This window comes from Panthera uncia, assembly GCF_023721935.1.
Source record: "Panthera uncia isolate 11264 chromosome B3 unlocalized genomic scaffold, Puncia_PCG_1.0 HiC_scaffold_1, whole genome shotgun sequence".
Taxonomy (NCBI): Eukaryota; Metazoa; Chordata; class Mammalia; order Carnivora; family Felidae; genus Panthera; species Panthera uncia.
This window is the reverse complement of record NW_026057582.1, coordinates 59,624,526-59,645,115: the sequence shown is the minus strand read 5'-3', so window position 1 is coordinate 59,645,115 and position 20,590 is coordinate 59,624,526. Positions and strand designations below refer to the sequence as shown.

Sequence of the window (20,590 nt, the reverse complement as noted above, 5' to 3'; positions counted from 1 at the left end):
CCTCTAATCCAAATGTCACTTTCTTAGGGTCATCTTTCTTTACTCTAAATTAGATCAAGGTCATAGCTAAGCTTGTAAAACACCTAAATTCTAGTGCACAGCTCCTCACATACTGTTGTAATCGTGTACAGTGTCTCCTCCACTATACTGTCAGCTCCATGAGGGCAGGGACCATGTCTTATTCACTACTACTCAGCACCTGGTACTGGGGAGGTTTTTCTTTTTTTTTTTTCAATATATGAAATTTATTGTCAAATTGGTTTCCATACAACACCCAGTGCTCATCCCAAAAGGTGCCCTCCTCAATACCCATCACCCACCCTCCCCTCCCTCCCACCCCCCATCAACCCTCAGTTTGTTCTCAGTTTTTAACAGTCTCCTATGCTTTGGCTCTCTCCCACTCTAACTTCTTTTTTTTTTCCTTCCCCTTTGGGGAGGTTTTTAATAAATACCCATTGAACCAATGAACATATTAATGTATTTCTTCCTTCACCAGGAAAACAGGCCATGTGATCTGCTGTATAGTTATCATTTACCACAGAGGAAATATGAGCCATCCTAGATGGCAATTAAGATTCTGGATGCCCCATAATCAAGACATCTTATAGAATTTATAGGCACCACTTTTCTCAAATTCTGCCTAGTTAACAGGATGGTAGCAGGGTCAACTAAGCTTGGCCAGGGCCAAAAGACAGACTTGCCTTTGGCTAATCTAAAAGTCATGGGTAGAATAAATAAATTGAGCTGTTAAATGGTTATTTACTAACTCTATCTATTCTCCTTGACCCCTGAATCTAATTGTAAGGATAGCTACCATCAATGATATACTTAGACTCTGATTGTGTTGCCGGTAAAGTGCTTTTGTGAACTTATTCAACTTGGAGAACATGAGAAAAATTGTGGGTTTATACAAACATTACAGTGACACATAAGATAGTCAGAACAGTTTAAAAAAAAGCTCATGTTAATTCTCACTAACTCTTGGTTATATTTTTCTGATGTTAGATATAACATTAGATGTAGCCACCTGTCACAGTTGTACATGACGTAAGATGCAATGTTAATGATACAGTGTGGAAAATAACTCAGTTGTGGCAAAGTTGAATCACAAGACATGATCCAAACAAAAGGCATCCAAACACCCACAGTGTTTGCACCTCAGGACCAGTACTCAGTCCACTTACAATGTTCTGCTCCTTGCCACCGTCCATCAGAATATGATCATCCCATTGTCTTAGTTATGCTTAAGGCCTACTAATATAGAGCTACATTATTAAACCAAAAATCATTATTAACTTAGCAGTTTTATTTCTCTGTATTGATTAGGGTGATAAAATATAGTAACAATTAGGAATTAAAACATTTTCAGTGTTCTCTTTAATTCTGCCCCTCAACTACTGATGCTTCAAATCCTAGCAGTGGAAATTATAAACTAAGGTGCTGCATAGAAGAGAAAGTTGTGGAATAGATTAGACCAACACTGGATAAACTCAGCAAGAATAACTGTATTCAATTACTACACTAGAATCTCTTTAGTACCTAAGTTGTCATTACTAATAAACTAGGAAACTGATAGTGTAAGAACTCTGCCACACTGCTGGAAAACCATACAGTGGCTCTCTATATAAATGCCCTTCCCAAAGGTTGTAGTCAAAAAAAGAGTGGTCTTTGTAGGGACACCTAGAGAAGAAACTTGGCTCCCCATCTATTTATCCCTTGTCTCCTTAAAGCTTTAATCATCAGAAATGAAAGGAGAGTGATGATAACCTATCACATATGATGGCTCTGAGCAATGAAGTAGAGCACGTAAATTTCCTAGCACATGGTGAAGTATCTAGCCCATAATAGATATTTTATTTATTTATTTATTTGTTTGTTTGTTTGTTTATTTTGAGAGAGAGAGAACTTGAACATGAGGGCGGAGGGGTAGAAGGAAGAGGGAGAGAGAGTGAGAAAGAGAGAGAGGGAGAATCTTAAGCAGAATCAATGTCTGGTGAGGAGCCTGATCCCATGACCCTGGGAACATGACCTGTACCAAAATCAAGAGTGGGAAGCTTAACTTATTGGGCCACCCAGGAGCCCCACCCATAACAGATATTTTAAAAAGTGAGCTCCCTTCCTTCTTCCTTTCTCCACCCACCCTCAAGTACCTAGTTTATGGTGTAGGTATCACACAGCCACTGGACAAAACAGAAACCATTCAGATCTCATATTAGCAGGTCCCATTCTTTTGGCCTCTCTTTATAGTGGTTTGGTCTATTATTTTTCCTATAGAAATGAGAGTTGTTATTTTTTGTAGTATTTCTTCCATGATAATGAATAAAGGGCATTTGGTAACTTTGTGTTTAACACAGCTATAATTCAGCACGGCCATCCGAATAAAATTACTTTTTTAAGGGTATAATTCTACAACTACTCTACTCCTATTTGATGTCAGTATATTAAATCTAAAGTTCACTGTATACCTAAACACCAAGAAACTCCCAATGTAACTGTCTCATCAATTTCAAGTTTAAGTGTATCCTAACTGGCTTAATATATCAAATTGTTTGCAGCTGAGAGACAAGATCTTCTTATGCTCTTGTCTGTGTTGAACGTCAGCAGATAAGGTATGCTCTGAGAGTAAAAGAGGTGTATTGTAATGGGAATCAATTACTTCAGTCCACATAGTACTATTAAGTGAATTCACAAATTTGTTTATTCAGTCAACAAGTTATTTTTTTATGTTTATTTATTTTTTAGAGAGAGAGAGAGAGCGTGAGCAGGAAGAGGCAGAGGGAGAGGAAGACACAGAATCTGAAGCAGGCTCCAAGCTGTCAGCACAGAGCCCAATGAGGGGCTTGAATTCATGAACCATGAGATCATGACCTGACCCAAAGTCAGATGCTTAACTAACCACCTAGATGCTTAGCCACCCAGGCACCCCAGTCAACAAGTATTAAGAGCCTGGTATGTGCCAGGCAGTGAACACTGTTCTAGGGCATGTAGTTGTAGCAAGTAGTTCTAGGGTTGATTTACAATGCAGAATCTAAAACTTGTTCATAGTTTCCTTTAATGAATATAATCCACCATGATTCTTCTTCTTCCTAACTATAATAACAACAAAAATAACACATGCTAAGTGCTTACAATAATGCCTGAAACAATGCCAAGTGTTTTATCCCATTTACTCTTCACAACATTTATATAAGGCAAGGATTATTATAATCACATTTTACCAGATGACGGAAAGAGCTGTGGAAAGAGTAACTTTCCAAGGCCACCTAGCTTATAACCAAGAAAGTTGAAATTCAAACCAAGTCTGTCTGACTCCACAGTCCACTCCCTAATGTCTAAACCAGTGCTATTCAAAGTCTGGTCCCCCACGGACTGGTGGTTTCAGCAATACCTGGGAGCTTGTTAGAAATCAGAACCGATTTGGGGGCCTGTGTGGTTCAGTCGGTTGAATGTCTGGCTCTTGATTTCGGCTCAGGTCATGATCACAGGGTTGTAGGATCGAGCCCTGTGTCAGGCTCCAAGCTGAGCATAGAGCCTGCTTAAGATTTTCTCTCTCTCATGGGGTGCCTGGGTGGTTCAGTCGGGTAAGTGTACGACTTCAGCTTAGGTCATGATCTCATGGTTTGTGAGTTCAAGCCCTGTGCTGGGCTCCGTGCTAACAACTCAGAGCCTGGAGCCTGCTTGAGATCCTGTGTTTCCCCCTCTTTCTGCCCCTCCCTCACTCATGCTCTGTCTCTCTCTTTCAAAAATAAGTAAAAACATTTTAAAAAATTTTTAATAAATAAATAAATAAGATTTTCTCTCTCTCTCCCTCTGCCCTTCTGCCCCAACTTGTGCTCTAAAATAAAATAACAACAACAACAACAATAATAATAAAGAGAAACACAGAGCCCATTCAATCATAATTTGGGGGAGTGGGGCCAGCCATGTGTTTTAACAAGGCTTCTGCATGAGTCTTATGCATGTTAAAGTTTGATAAGCATTATCTAAACCACTCATTATACACACTGTTCAGTCCTCCTAATTCATAATACTCTAATGGTGTAAGGTCAGATTATTGCTTACTTGCATTAAAGACTTTCTAGCCCTCATAATAGCTGCCCTTGAGTTGGATTCTATGTGTAGTTAAAACACAACTGTATACCATATCCTTTAAGTAGGGTGACTAGTCATCCTAATTCTCCTGGGACAGTCCCATTAAGTGTATTATGCAATCAACAGTGGCCTCTTTCACTCTCAGAAGTGCTACAATTTAGACCAAAAATCATATGGTGGCCCTAGCTATAACGCCTGCCTGCCAGTCCCTCCAACACCATGTCCTACCACTCACCCCCCCACCTCTACATTGTAGCTACAATAATGGCTTTCTTTCAGTTCATTAAAAATCTCAAACTTACGCAAGGGTTTACCACTTCTGTTCCCTCTTCCTCTAGATCACAGAATGATATGCTCCTCCTCATTGGCATTTCAAAGATGGGCTGGTAGGAACAGTCTGCACAGTATGTGGGCAATTTTGAGTACTTTATTATTTTATTTTATTTTTTGAATATAATTTATTGTCAAATTGGCTTCCATACACACCCAGTGCTCATCCCAACAAGTGCCCTCCTCAATGCCCATCACCCACTTTCCACTCTCCCCCAATTTTTGAGTATTTTAAAACAATAGTAAAAGCATCTAAAACTCTGTCTACTTTTTACTTATTACCATGCACCAGAAAGTTTAAACAAAGTTAGTGATACAATGTTGTTCCTCTCTAAAAATATTTTGTTACTTGTCCCTTAATAAATGTATTCTACATGGAAATTAATATAGAGATCTTTCAAGTACATAGGTGGCCCCCAAGAGACACAAACATAGATATTTGAACTCATCTCAAAAGAAAATTCCTAAGAGATACAGAACAGTTATAACTAGAGACTGGTTATAGTTTATTTTGGGTAGTTTGTGTTTCTAACTTCTGTGTTACCACATATTCCTGAGTTTAAACAATAGATTTAAAATAAATTTTGGTAGCACAGTAATTGTGAAGATGAAGAAACTGAACTTGACTTGCTTCAATTCTGTCAATTTATATGGCTTCTTGGAATTTTGATTTTTATTTAAGATTTAAAACATAAGGGGTGCCTGGTTGGCTCAGGCACATGGAAGAGAATATGATTCTTGGTCTCGGGATTGAGGTCATAAGTTTGAGCCCCACATTGGGTGTAGAGATTACCTCTATAAATAAACAAACAAACAAACAAACAAGCTTACAAAAAAAGATTTAAAACAGTGATTCATATTTCTTAATTTCAAAATGTACTGCAAAGATACGGTAATCAAGACAGTGTGGTACTGGCATAAGGACAGTGACATATGTCAGTGGAATACAGTTGAGAGTCCAGAAATAAACATTCATAATTACAATGAATTAATTTTCAATAAAAATGCCAAAATAATTAAATGGGGGAAAAAGTCTTTTCAACAAATGGCACTAGGGCACCTGGATATCCACACACAAATGTGTGAGACTGGACCCTCATTTCAAATCAACTCAAAATGGACCAAAGACCCATGAAAGAGGTATAACTATAATAGTTTTAGAAAACAAAAACAAAAACAAATTAAAAAAAAAAACATGGGTGTAAATCTTTGTGACCTTGGATTAGGCCATAATTTGTGAAATAGGACACCAGTAGCACAAACAACCAAAGAAAAATAGATATCAGGCTTCTTAAAAACATTTTTGTGCTTCAAATGGCACCATCAAGAAAATGAAAAGACAACACACAGAATGTGAGAAAATATTTGCAAATCATATGTCTGATAATAGATTTGTATCTGGAATATATAAAGAATTCTTACAACTCAATAATAAAATGACAAATAAGGCAATTAAAAATGGGCAAAGAAACATGAAAATGGCCAATAAGAAAATGAAATATGCTCAACGCCATTAGCTATCAAGGAAATACAAATCAAAATCACAATAAACTACCACTTCACACCCACCAGGATGAACAGAATCAAACTGTTAGATAGTAACAAGTGTTGGCAAGAACATGGGCAAATTAGAAGGCTTATACTTTGTTGATTGGGATGTAAATGATGCAGACACTCTGGACAACAGTCTGGCAGTTCCTCAAAAGATTTTAACATGGAGTTGCCATATGGCGTAAGCATACTCCTAGGTATATACCCACCAAAATATAAACATATGCTCACATAAAAAGTTGTACATGAATGTTCATAACGGCATTATTCCTAATAGCAAAACTATGGAAACAACCCAAATGTTCATCAAGTGATGAATGGATAAATAAAATATGGTGTATCCATACAATGCAATTATATTTGGCAATAAAAAGAAGTAATGATATATGCTGCAACATGGAAAAACATTAAGAACATGATGCTAAGTGAGAGAAGCTGATCATAAATGAGATCATATACATGATTTCATTTATATGAAATGTCCAAAATCAGCAATTCCTTAGACCCAGAAGGTGAATTAGTGGTTTCCTAAGACCAGGGGAAGAATATGGGGTTTCTCTTTTGAGGTGATGAAATATTCTAAAATTGACTGTGATGATAATTGCACAACTCTATATGTATACTACAACCCATTGGATTATACAGCTTAATTAGGTGAATTGTGTGGTACATGCATTTCAATAAAGCTGCCCCCCCAAAAAAAGGATTTAAAATGGTGAAACATGGTGCAAACTGCACTATGTAGGGATATTATTTTTCCTTTTTTATAAAAAAAATGATGTAATTAAAAATACTAATCCATTACTTTTTACCCTTTTTTTTGGTACAGTAATGTTTATTTTTTAGATTAATTTTGTTACTAGGATGATAATACATGAAATTGAGTGACTTTTTTTCATTGTGTCTTTTTCTGGCCATCATTGTATCCTTTGCATTGCATGATCATTATTAAAAATAATTTTTGTCTAGGGGCTCCTGGGTGGCTCAGTCAGTTAAGTGTCCAACTCTTGGTTTTGGCTCAGGTCATGATCTCATGGTTTGTGAGTTCGAGCCCGACATCAGGCTCTGCGATGACAATGCAGAGCCCACTTGGGATTCTCTCTCTCTCCTTCTCTCTCTCTCTGCCCCTCACCCCCTCCAAAATAAATAAATAAACTTTAAAAAAATAATTTTGTCTAGAGAGGGGGGGAACGTTAAAAATTTATTTATCCAAAATGACAAATATACTAGAAATACCACTGTTGCTCAATATTATCTAGATTTTTGATCAAATGTCAGCATCACAAAGTTTTCCCTAACCACTCTATTTAAAATAGACACCACTCCATGTCCCCAAAGACATCACTTTCTATCCCCTTACTCAGCTTTAGTTTCTTCATAATTCTTATGATATCTGATTTCATATTATTTGCCGGTTTACTCCTGTCTCTGTCAGTAGAATGTTAGTTCATTCAAGGGTTGTCTGTCTTCCTCAGTCCTGTATCCTCAATGCATCGTACATATTCACTCAATTTTTAGTGAATAAAAAAATCACAAAAAGTATATCTACTGCTTAAATTTCTTCACATAAAAGATTAAAAAGATGATTTTATCTTTGTGCACTCTTCTCATCAGAGTATTTCCTATATGGTTACCATATTCTGCTAGATACTTCAAAGTTGTCTGGACATTCAAAATCCCTTTGTCTAGGAGTTTGAAACCTTCCCAAAAATATGTATGGCATTTTATGCATCTGCATTATCTTCAGGGAGGTTTGTGAGCTATAATTCATTCAACTTTGCAATGTCTTTGTCTTTAACATTACCAAAAAAACCCAAAATTTTTAAAGGTTAATCAGCTTAGATTATCCCAGAATTCATTACTCCAGTCTAGTGATAAAAACCAGCCTCTTTCATTGAACCTAGATATTGCTGTATTTTGTTAAACAGACTTTAAAACATTTACTTCTGAAAACTTGGCAAATTTTTATAGAAACTACTTCTTGGAAACTAGGTATTTTTCTATGGTTGTTCCTTTATCTCCTTTTAAAAATAATCATTGTATTTTTAAAACAAAACAGAACTCTGTTATAATATGGTTCAATATTACAACTGTTTTAAGTAGGCCACAGGTCAAATACTGTTCCTTCCAAAATGTGACAACCACACATGGTATAACTTGACCACACTGTTAGTCTATAAACCTTTTGTTAGTCATGCGCTCAGATATGAAAGTTAAGGGGAAAAAAAACTATTTCTATGTGTATAGGTATGTTAACATAATATTCCTTCTAGTAAAAGCTTCTAAACATAATGAAATAGTCTTTGGAATGCTGTTCAAAAAAGTCTTTTGAATAATAAATTTGGTGCATTTAGATGTTTGTGTATAGATCCTCAAGTACTTAACCAAACCAAATCCTGCATTACAGAACGGTTGCTTGCTTTGAATCTGGAGTCAGAATGCCTATGCTTAAATCCCCAACCTACCATTTACTAGCTGCATGACTCTGGCCAAATGACTTATCCTCTCTATACCTCAGTTTTACAACCTTTAAAGTGAAGATAATCATAGTACCCACAACATGGGGTTGTGATGATTACATAAGTTAATACACGTAGAGTAGTTAGAACAAGGCTTGTTACATAGGACACGATCAAAAAGCGCTGGCCATTGTTCTTAGGTTGAAATGGAAAAGAGCTTAAAATTAAATCTTTAGTTAACACTAATGCATCAATTAAAAATAAAAAAGACACCATTTCATACATTTTAATATAAAATTAGTAGGAAGACTTTATTTTAGCTTCGGGCTTTCTGAGCACAATTATATTTTATTTGTGCAACTAAAGTAATGGTTTTCTGAAATGAAAATTTATGCAGAAGCCTAAAAGATGCAAGATTATTTTCTTATACTGTTGCAGCTTAGTAGAAAAAAGCATCCATGGCCCTCCTGCTAAGTTTAGACTAGACGCTTTTCTTAAACAGTCACATATTTCTTCATTAAACTGTTTTTTAATGGCCCTTTTGATGACTGCCAGTTTCCTCCACAATAAAAGAAGTTTTGACCTGTGAATTCATTTTTTTTAATCTAGTAATAACTTTGAATACATTAACTGAGCATCATGGACCAAATAAGGAGCCAATTAGTTGTATTTTCCATCATCTGAATGAAATACGAATGAATCAACTTCATCACTAAACTTAAAAGGCTGTCTTCATTGGCAAAGAAGTCTAAATATTGTTCTGCTAACTCAAGTTCCTTTTAGAGAATAAGGAAAGTTGAATTATCTGTGACCTGAAACAACTGAGTTTCATTTTCCCTTTCCCCACTCTGCGAAGGCAAGTCAAGCGATCTAGTACCGTTCTACAGTAGCACTCCCCATAAAATTGCTGTAAGAACTCATTACTTAGTCCATTGCCTATAAATTATGACCCTGTACAGCATTCATTTTCATAAACAGACACTGTTTATTTTTCCCTCATCATTCATTCTTTATTTCCCTTTCCTATTCATTTAGATATTGGGATGACGTGATGAACGCATCTACTCATCAAGCTACCATCTTTGGTAAATAGACCTCACAGATAATCAAGTCATCAACTAGTTAGGACAAGTCCGAAAAGAGACAACCATGAGTGAGTCTGTAATCTTAGTGCAAACACTCTGCAACCATATTTGCTTTCTATAAAAGCACATCCTTTCCCTTCAAACATTTAGTTTTTGTGGATAGCAACTAAGAATATTTCAAAAGACACACACATCAAACACAACATCAACATTCTGTGCCCCTTTAGGTAGTGGGAGAGGCACACTGCGCTAAATAGGAAATACAGTTCGTCTCACCAACGCATACTGGATCCTCATTTTCAGCATTCTCATGTGCACTTTTTTTGGGGTTTCAAAAGAGAAAGTGAAATATCAGTCTTCACTTCAAATGGGTCACCACAGCTTTGGAGATTTCCTTATTACAAAATTAACAACACAATTAGGATTTCTGATTATTCACAATTGAATGTTTAAATGTACTTATTAATGCATTTTTTTCTTTTGAATATGTATCTATAGATTCAGATGGTCTGTCATTTTCTTAATTATTTACTTACATTGTTGCTCAAGTATAATACATACGAGGTCCAAATTTTAAATACCTTGACTTGAAAATATTTCTATAGCTGTTGTTTTTTATAGAATTCACTTTTTTAAAAAAAGCTTAGGAAAAATGCAGCTAATGATATAAAAGGTAAAGATAATTAAACCCTTTAATGTTTAAAAGCAATTAATTAACTGGGCAGCTAACTAGAGAGAGTACAAAAATCTTATTTTTAATACTCACGGGTTCTATTGTGAATATTTTTTCTGTTGCAAACTTTTCTGTCAGGCAAAGTCTCCAAGTTGGGAATGGGCCCTGTCAAGTCTCTGAAATTCGATTGTTCAAAAATCTTAATTATAAGAAAGTAAACAAAGAACGGGTTGAAGTTGTGCAGAGTTCTAATGAGCTAATGTAACAAAACTTGAGCAAAGTCAACCCTCTTCAAAGCCAGCAGGCTCGGCTCTGACAGTCATCCATCAAACTGAAGGTCTCCTTAATAAATGCCAATTATAGCGCATATATGTACAAATGTGGCAAGCATAAGCCATAGGATCATTTCCTTCCGAGAAAACTAGTGACCAAGAAAACACCCAGGCAGTGTAAGCAACCAGCCCACCCGACGGTAAGGTTTGCTCCTGATTGGAATACTAACCAGCATGATTTCTCTCTCTTTAGAAAAGTTCAGAACCACACAGAATTTTGTTTGGGGTTATACAAATTCCTTCACAATTTGTATAGAAGTCTAACATAACTTTTTAAAAGCCATGACATGCCCATAATGTATACAGAGTCTCCGACTTCCGCCGTAAGCGAGGCTTTTTCCTAACTTAATCATACTCAAATTTCACCCCTTTTAAAGATCCTGATTCAAAAATGTTCACTCATTCTCCACAGTCCACAAATTTATACCATCTCTTCCTGTGGTATTTTATGTGCATAAATTAAAAAAGAATGGCCTGCAATGAGGATTAAAAGGTTGGAAAAAAATCATAGACTTTCTAAATTTAGTTTCATTTTTCTTATTTTATCTGTCAAAATATGTGTGCTAACAAAACATATATATTTTCCTACGTTCTTATAAAATAATCCATTTATGTTAACTTTATTACCTAGAGGAAATGCTGGATCAACTCGGATAGGAAGTTACATCGTAGGCTTAGTATCATATCACTATGTAACTCAGCATATATGAGAAATAAGTATGTGAGAACTCTAGAGAAATAACTAAAATATGCCCTCACTGGTACACTAGCTCTTGCTGTGGAATGCGCACCATTATATGATTTCCAACTTTCAAAAATGTTTCTCTGCTGCCTTTTTCATTAGCTGGCCAGGCACTTGAGCCCATTCTCAGACAGGTTTCTTAGAGACATTTGATGACATCAGACGGAGGGGAGGGAACTTTCTTAAAGAGTATGGACGCAGATCTTTTGTCTAGAAAGCACAGACCCAAATTTTATACTACAGCATTACTTTAATAGAGATAGATGGGATTTCAAAAAGAAGTGCTATTATCCTCCTATGATGACAGAGATAATTAATGGAATAAATGAAAACGTTCATGTTTGATATTTTTATGCAAATAGATTAGAATAGTCTGCATTAGCCCCAAGTTGATGTCTTGTTTAATTGCCCTTTAAAGTGACATCTTCCATCACACATGCAGACCCGTGCTAAATTCATTTATTTCTATCTTGCCTGAAATTATGATGAATGGTCTGAGCTCCATTCAATTATTTAAAATGTGCAAAGAAACAGAAACAATGAAACTGGCAAAGCCCTCTACATTCTTAGGAACAATTTAGGCTAATTAGCATCAACTTCTCCCCCATTCATCATACCCCTTTAGAAATATAAACAAACTGTCAGCTCTAACCTAACAAACAGATCACTGAGCTACTTAACACAAATTATTCTTACATGAAAAGCTCCTTCTCAGGCAATATTCTCCTTTAGGGCATCTGGGAAGCTGAGCTATCAAAATTGAAGACATATGTTCCAGTCAAACTCAACTCCCGGATTGTAAAGATCGCTGTTGTGACAGTTTTCAGTCAGCATACTTGCTGCTGGCAACCCAGCCCCAGTCCCAGCGAAACAAAAATCAAATGGAATGATGCAAGCAGAGCCCTAGATGCAGAAGAACACCTCCCCACACTACCCATCTCAATTCTTATGATGTCCTGTTGCAGCTCAAAGTTTTGCTACATTTGGTTTGGGGGCAATAGGTAGAGAGGAAAGTAACAAACGTGGTCTTTCGGTGGATTTCATCATGCATTATTTTTCATTACATCCTATGCGGCTGAAGCTATATTCAGTTGAAACCTAGAAGTCGTTGCCTATCATTTCTGAGATGGCAGAGAGGACATAGCTGGAAGGGTCCAGATGGAGAGAAATGTAGTTTGCAGATAGATTGGGTATGGCTCCCCAAATGGATTTAAAAACTCTGAATTCTTTCCTTTTAACTAACAGGAATATAGAAAGTACTTATCCCTTTACATACTAGAACTCTGTGGTTAAATCCCTGCCTGGATCTGGACCAAGCTAATCTTTTCTTCATTTGCTTCAATGCAGCTGCAGATATATAGTTTATTCTTATTATTTGCAGTAGTTATGTAATTATATTCCATAAATTCACTATGAAAACTGAATGAGTGAATACTAAACCCACTGCTCCTAGAGGAAATACAAGGTTAAGTTCCTGCAAGCCTCTGGTCACAAACTTTTCATCAACCAGTCAATATATAACCTATTTTACAGGCTATTTCTGTTTACAGACATCATATTTAATATATATCGTTGATTTATTAATACTGAACTCACCACCAACAACATTATAACTCATGCCAAACGAAGCTTATCTAACACATGTATTTTCTCATAGGGCATATGACAGCCTTCTTGCATTTAGTAACACTGGACAGCACTTCAGCACTATGCTTGGGGGCCATTAACAATGAAATCACCAACAAAAAAGCACAAAAATGTGGAAAATATACACTAAATAGACCATGAAAGGGACACTTCCTTACAGTATGAGAGCTGAAACACAAAGGCAGAGCATCATCTTGTTCGACCTCAGTGGATCTCAGGGCTTCAGATGACTCAAATTTTTCACCACTCTGCACATATCCGTGAATACCATGAAAGCACCATGAGTATTGATTTTGAGGTTACAAATAAATTTTAGCAAGAAGACAAATTCACAAATACTAAATCTGCAAATAACAAGGATCAACAGTTGATCAACTGTATGTAACAAGGATCAAATTTATACATATTTTCTCCCTTCAGATTTCCCACTGAAGATCTTTGAGGTTTTTTTCTCTGTAAGCAAAGGTCACAGACTGAAAGTAGAGTAAAGCCTTCACAGGTTAACTGATAAAGTGGGTGGCCACAAACCTCCTTAGTGACATGGTAAGCCACAAAGCCCTTCAAATATGTTTCTGTTTTTTAGCATCCCAGGAACATGAACATTGATGGCACTTATAACCACTGCAGTAATAGCATCAACCCATAGCCATCCTATATGGTACTAAGTACTGTGTCTCTACCTTTTTTTTAAGTTTATTTATTTATTTTGAGAGAGAAAGAGAGAGAGAGAGCACATGTGAGCTGGGGAAGGGCAGAGAGAGAGAGAGAATCCCAAGCAGGCTCTGCACTGTCAGTATGGGGCTTGATCGCATCAACTGTGAGATCAAGACCTGAGATGAAGTCAGACACTTAACCAACTGAGCCACTCAGGCATCCCTACTGTGTCTCTACCTTATTATAGCACTTGAATTACTGTTATTTGCTGTACTGGACAGTTGCTATTGCTAGCATCCATCTCCATGCTTCTCCTCCCTACCTAGGTCTCAGATTTCCCACACAGGCTGTTTTTGTAGGGTTGTCTTGAGGAGTAAGCTCTTGGCCTTTAAGCCAATTAGTGGATGGTGTCTCCTTAGCCACAGGGACTTCTTTAGGGATGAGTACATGACTCAGTTTGGGTTAATGACACACAAGGAGATATTTGCTTAGCACATGTAGTAAAAATGGCTCGTCTCTGTGTCAGCCATGTTAAGAATCAGTCTCAGGATAAAGCAGGCACTGTGGAAAGGAGAGCAGAGAAATGTAAAGTATATGAGTCCCTCGTGATAGTATTGAGCCACTAGGAAAAGTCTCATATTTATCCCACCTGATTTTAAAGGGTTCTCAATTCAATAACTCATAAATACCCTTCATTGTTTAAGGCAACTTGAGTAAGATTGTTTTTCTTGTATGCAAGAGAATCCTGATATATATATACATATATATATATGTATACGCATATATATACTATACATATATATGTATAGTATATATATATATATATGTGCTAGTTTTTACCCCTTTGCTCCTAATACAAACACACACACACACACACACACACACACACACACACACACGCTAAGTATCTGAATTCTCTTTTGCTCATCTTTTTACATGCTCTTTACTTCCTGACATTCATGACTAATAACAGTAGTCATTGATAAATATATCAAACTTAATTAGTAGAATGGAGAATACCTTCCATGGATATAATCATAAACAGTGTAACCATGTTTAACCACAGAATAGTTAACCAAATGGCTGCTATTATATTGCTACTTGCCCATGAGAACAAAGTTCTTGCTATGATTACCTTAAATATAAAGTGATTCATTTTCAATTATACACATCTGTATTATAGAAGACTAAAACATTAATATAACCCATCAAGAATCTTTTTTTTTTTTTAACTTATCCAGTAAAATTATAAAGATAACATGATCTTATCTCCGGCCCACTCCCCAAAGTAGGAAAACTTTGGCATACTTTTTCTACAGGACTCCTAATTCCCGTATCTCTGAATTAGGATAAAATGAATAGAGCTGAATGTTACCCATGCTTATTCATAAATGTAAAATAATATGCCACCTTTTAAAGTTTCTGCCCAGCCTTTTCTTTCTCTATGGGTGGTTTTAACAGCCATGGTTATTTGTGGATGCAAAACTGTGTGTATAATAAATTGCAACTGCGACTGACTAACCTCAGAACGAGTGACAAGTAACTAATTACTCCCACAGGTGGCCAACTGCTTTGGCAATTAGCCCATTGTGGGCAAAATTCATTGCGTGTAAGAAAGAGGCTTCCTTTTCAAAATATCCACTCCTCCTTTTTGGAGGATGAAATGGAGGGGGGAGGAGTTACAGGGAAAGGGGGATGGGGGAGGTGAATGGGATAACAAGTAGATGGAAAAATTAATGGTTTCTTCAATAAACAAACCATATAATCTGAAGTTTTTTTCCAAGGTGGAAGAAAATTTTTCTTCCCAACCACCTCCTACCAAAAACCCTCAGTAATAATCTTCAAGAGAGTTCAGACCATCTAGCTAAACATTTCAAATAATTCTAAGATCATCTGCCATGAACAAATATTTTCTCTCTAGTTTATCATATATCTCAGAAATCTTTAAGTGATACATGAACTATTTTGGAGACTATCCTAACCCATTCTTCATAACAGATAGCAAATAGCATAACAGAGTTGTGTCTAAATGTACATTTTTCAGTTATTTATCTATAATTATACTATTTCATTAGCTTCCTACTAAAATGTTTCTAGGTCCTAGATAACATTCCTACATCACAGCAATGTGGTCAAGTGTAGAATTTACATTTTAAAAATTTCTTTCCAAAACAGACTTTAATTGAGAATTAGGCATTAAAGTGTCCATACAATCCAAGGCAATCCACATATTCAATGTAATTCCTGTCAAATTTCCAATGGCATTTTTTAAAGAAATAGAAAAATCAATCCTAAAATTCATATGGGGCCAAAAAAGACCCCGAGAAGCCAAAGCAATTTTGAGCAAAAGTACAAAGCTGGAGGCATTACACTGCCTGATTTTAAAATATACTACAAAGCTGCAGTTTTTAAAACAGTATGGCACTGGTATAAAAACAGACATGTACACCAATGGAACAAAATACAGAGCCTAGAAATAAATCTACACATTTATAGTCACATGATCTTTGACAAAAGTGTCAAGAACACACAAAGGAGAAAGGACAGCCTCTTCAATAAATGGTGTTCAGAAAAGTGGACAGCCACATACAGAAGGATGAAGTCAGACACTTATCTCACATCACATACAAAAATCAACACAAAATGGACTGAAGACTTAAATGTTAGAGCTGAAATGTAAACCCACTAGAAGAAAATACAGGAGAAATCCTTCTTGACATCGGTCTGGACACTGATTTTTTTAATATGAACCCCAAAGCACAGAAACAAAAGCAAAAATAGACAAATGGGACTATATTAAACTAAAAAACTTCTGCACAGCCAAGAAAACTATCAATTGAGTGAAGAGATTACCCACAGAATGGGAGAAAATATTTGCAAACTATCTTATAAGGGGTTAGTTAATATCCAAAATATATAAGGAATTCAATTAACTCAGTAGCAAGAAAATGAATAACCTAATTTTAAAATGGGCAAAAAACCTGAATAGATGTTTCTCAAAAGAAGACATACAGGTATATGCAAAGGTATTCAACATCACTAATCACTGGGGAAATGAAAATCAAAACCACAATGTAAGATACCACTTCACATCCATTAGGATGGCCATTATTAAAAAGCTAAACCCAAAAATAACAAGTGTTGGCAAGGCTGTGGTGAAATTGGAACCCTTCCATACTGTTGGTGGGAATGTAAAATAGTCCTGCCACTATAGAAAACAGGATGGTGGTTCCTCAAATAATTACAAATAGAACTAGTATATGATCCAGCAATCTCACTTCTGGGTAAATATCCAAAGGAAATGAAATCAGTATCTCAAAGAGATAACCGTACTTCCACGTTCATTGAGCATTATGTATTCCAAGATATGGAAACAACCTATGTAGATAATGGATGAATGAAATAAAGAAAATGTGGTGTGTGTGTGTGTGTGTGTGTGTGTGTGTGTGTATGTATGTGTGTGTGTGTGTGTGTGTGCGTGTGTACACGGAGGACATTATGTTAAGTAAAATAAACCAGGTAAAGAAAGACAAATACTGCATGTCCTCTCATGTGGTATCCAAAATAATCAAACTCCTAAAAGCAGAGAGTAGAATGGTGGTTACCAGGGGATGGGGAAAATGGGGAAATGTTGGTCAAAGGGTACAAAGCTTCAGATATGCAGAATAAACAAGTTCTGGAGATCTGATATACCACATGGAGTAGTTAGTATCATTGTTATTGTGTACTTAAAATTTGCTAAGAGTGTAGATCTTAAGTGCTCTGACACCAAAAAAGGTAATTATGCAAGGTGTGCCTATGTTAATTAGCTTGATTGCGGTAACCATTTCATAAGATATCCATATATCAAAACATGATGCTGGACATCTTAAATACATACAGTTTTTATTTGTCAATTATGTCAAAAAAGTTGGAAGGGAGAAAAAGAATTGGGCAATTTTTCCAAAGACACAAATAGCAGCTCTGCAATCAGTCTCTCTGTTCCCCCAAGTGGGTCTCCTAGAGACTAGTACTACTGCAGCAATCAAACACAAACAGGCACTTTACACACCAGACTTGACAAAAACTGGACTCTTTTTTTTTTTAAGTTTATTCATTTATTTTTGAGAGAGAGAGAAAGCAAGGGAGAGGCAGAAAGAGAGAGAGAGAAAGAGAATCCTTAGCAGGCTCTGCACTGTCAGTGCAGAGCACAATATGGGGCTAGAACTTATGAACCGTGATATCATGACCTGAGCTGAAATCAAGAGTCAGATGCATACCTGACTGGGCCACCCAGGTGCCCCCAAAATTGGACTCTTCATTATCATTCAGCTAAGATAATGCCAGTTAGTATGGAAAAGATGGAAACCTAAATAGTTTTCAGTTTGGCAAGAATGGGGAGACAGAAGCACTGTACTGAGAACAAAAATTAGACTAAAATGATAGCATTTATCAGAATATATAAACCAAATTTGTTTGATCCATGAATTCTCCTTTAGGGAATTATCCTACGATAAATGAGTTTGTACACAAACACACATACTTACACAAACTGCACACATACACACAAACACAATCACATACAATCACATCCACATCTATACACAGACATACATTCATACACACACACACACACACACACACACACACACACACACCCAGGTAAATATACTATATTGTAAGGTGCTTCCTGCAGCATGTTGGTAATAGCAAAAAAAAAAAAAAAAAAAAAAAGTGGAAACAAGCTAAATATCATCAGTGGCAACTGCTTGAATGAACTATGGTACCTAAGTACAACAAAATAGAGTACTAGTTTTTTTGTCATACTAAGTACAACAAACTAGAGTCCAGTTTTTTTAAAAAATGAAATAGTTCTACATATGGAAACATATGTCCAAGATGGAATACAAGCTCTATCAGAGCAGAAATTTTCTGTTTGGATCACTGATTTATCCCCAGGGTCTACAACAGTGTTTGCCACATACATACACAATAAATATTATTGAATTGAAATAATTATGTTATTCAACAAAAACATATTGAAGAAAGGACATGAATAAAAAAGATACCTATGAACAACACCTTTACCCACCATTGAAAATTAGTATCTCAAGTGAGACATTGTGAACATGTGAGCCTCTAGTTGTGATATCCTAGAAGAACACAACATCACTTATGTAGTATTCCACCCAAGCAGGTACAGCCAGTAGCTAATCATGAAGAAACATCAGGCCAACTCAAAGTGAGAAACATTCTTTTAAATTCTTCAAAAATGTCAGTGCTATAAATACTGAGGAATAGTTGAAGAACTGTTCCAGGGTCCTGATCAACAGGGACCAGTGAGACGTAACAAGAAAGTGCAATACATGATCCTAAACTAGACCTGATATTAAAGGGGAAAAAAATTCTATGAAGTACATTTTTGGATTAATCTTATAAACAGATTGGATCAGTGACAAATTTATTGAAGTTTTATAAAAACTGATGACCGCATTATGCTTATGCACATCCTTAGGAAATACATACCCAAATATTTAGAAGTTGCTATAGAATGAATGATTATTTCCTCCCCAAATTCATATGTTAAATCGTAATGCCCTTTGTGAGGGTATTAGGAGGTGGGGCCTTTAAGAGACAATTTGGTCATGAGGGTGGAGCTCTCATGAATAGGATTAGTACTCTTATAAAGGATCCCAGAGAGCTACCTCAACCCTCCCACCTTGTGAGGACAGAGTGAGGAGCAAGACAGCCATCTATGAACCCTGAACCAAGCCCTCACCAGGCACTGAATCTACCGGTATTTTGATCCAGAACTTCCCAGCTTCTAGAATTATGAGAATTAAATTTCATTGTTTAAAAGACATCCCGTCCATAGCAGAAGCCTGAATGGACTAAGACAGAAAATAAAAGCCACAATGTCTACAGTTTAGTCTCAACTGGTTCAAACAAAACTATTATCAATGGATGGATGGATGGATGGATGGATAAACAGATGGGCTGATAAATAGGTAGACAGTTAACAATAGAGAACAAATGATAAAGCAAATGGGGAAAAATGTCAGCAGTGAATTTAGGTAAAAGTTCTTTCTAAAATTCTTATAATTTATTTGTAAGTTTGAGTTCTTTTCTAAATAAGAACTTTTGCAATTTCTGGAAGTAAACACCAAAAAATGTTCACAGTATTTACTTCCAGGGAATGGAAATAGAAGGATTCTGGTTGGAGTGGTGGCAGGGTTGTGTGGACAGGAGCAGGGATAAGATGTCTTAGCTTTCATTTAATATCCTTTCATACGGTCATAATTTAACATAAACACATGCTACCTTTGTAACAAGAATGCCTAATTAATTTTAAGGCAGCAGCTTGCAGTCATAGGAAATGTGTGGCCTTAGCTGAAATCCTGTCAGTGCCCACTTTACTCAGGGTGTGGCCTTAACCAAGTCAAGGAATTTCCTTGAGGGTGACATTAGATGGCCTGGTGTCCAGTCCCAGCTCTGTCACAAACTCACTGGAGAATGGTAAGCAGGTCATTTCACAAACCTGGGCCTCAAGTCTCTTGTCTATAAAATGAAAGAAGACAACCATGATTTCCTTACAAGTCAATTTTTCCAGCAAAAGAAGTTTGGTTTCCCAGGATATTATCTCCTAAACAGGAAGAGTTCTAAATTTTTTCATTCAGGTGAAGAATGAATTCTTCACTTTTTGGGCTGATGACTATACCTAAACTTCTAATAGGACCTACACTGTTTTTTAAACCTTTGGCGTTGAGGCCACATTGATTTGTAATAACTTGGACTTCACCAAAGCTGGGGCTGAGGGTGGTATGATATCCTTTCCCTGCTCCTTCTACTCCTTACCTTCCTCAGGGAGCATTTCTCAGCCTTTCTCTGTGAGTCTACCTAAAACACTCCTGGGCAAACATCAGAGACTTCCTAACCCGGTAGGGCCCTGTTCTCACATCTCTTTCCCCTTAATGTTTAAACCCGTGCATTGCTGAAAGGAAATTTAATCCATATGCTTCTGACTAATTTACACTTAACACATCAAA

The 20,590-nt window shown here is 36.4% G+C and overlaps 1 protein-coding gene across 1 annotated transcript in view; it reads right to left on the bottom strand.

Moving 5' to 3' along the window:
- The window catches only part of SLC25A21 (solute carrier family 25 member 21), a 483,599-nt gene that overhangs the window by 402,643 nt on the left and 60,366 nt on the right, over positions 1-20,590 (bottom strand). The gene's annotated exons all lie outside the window — the stretch shown is intronic.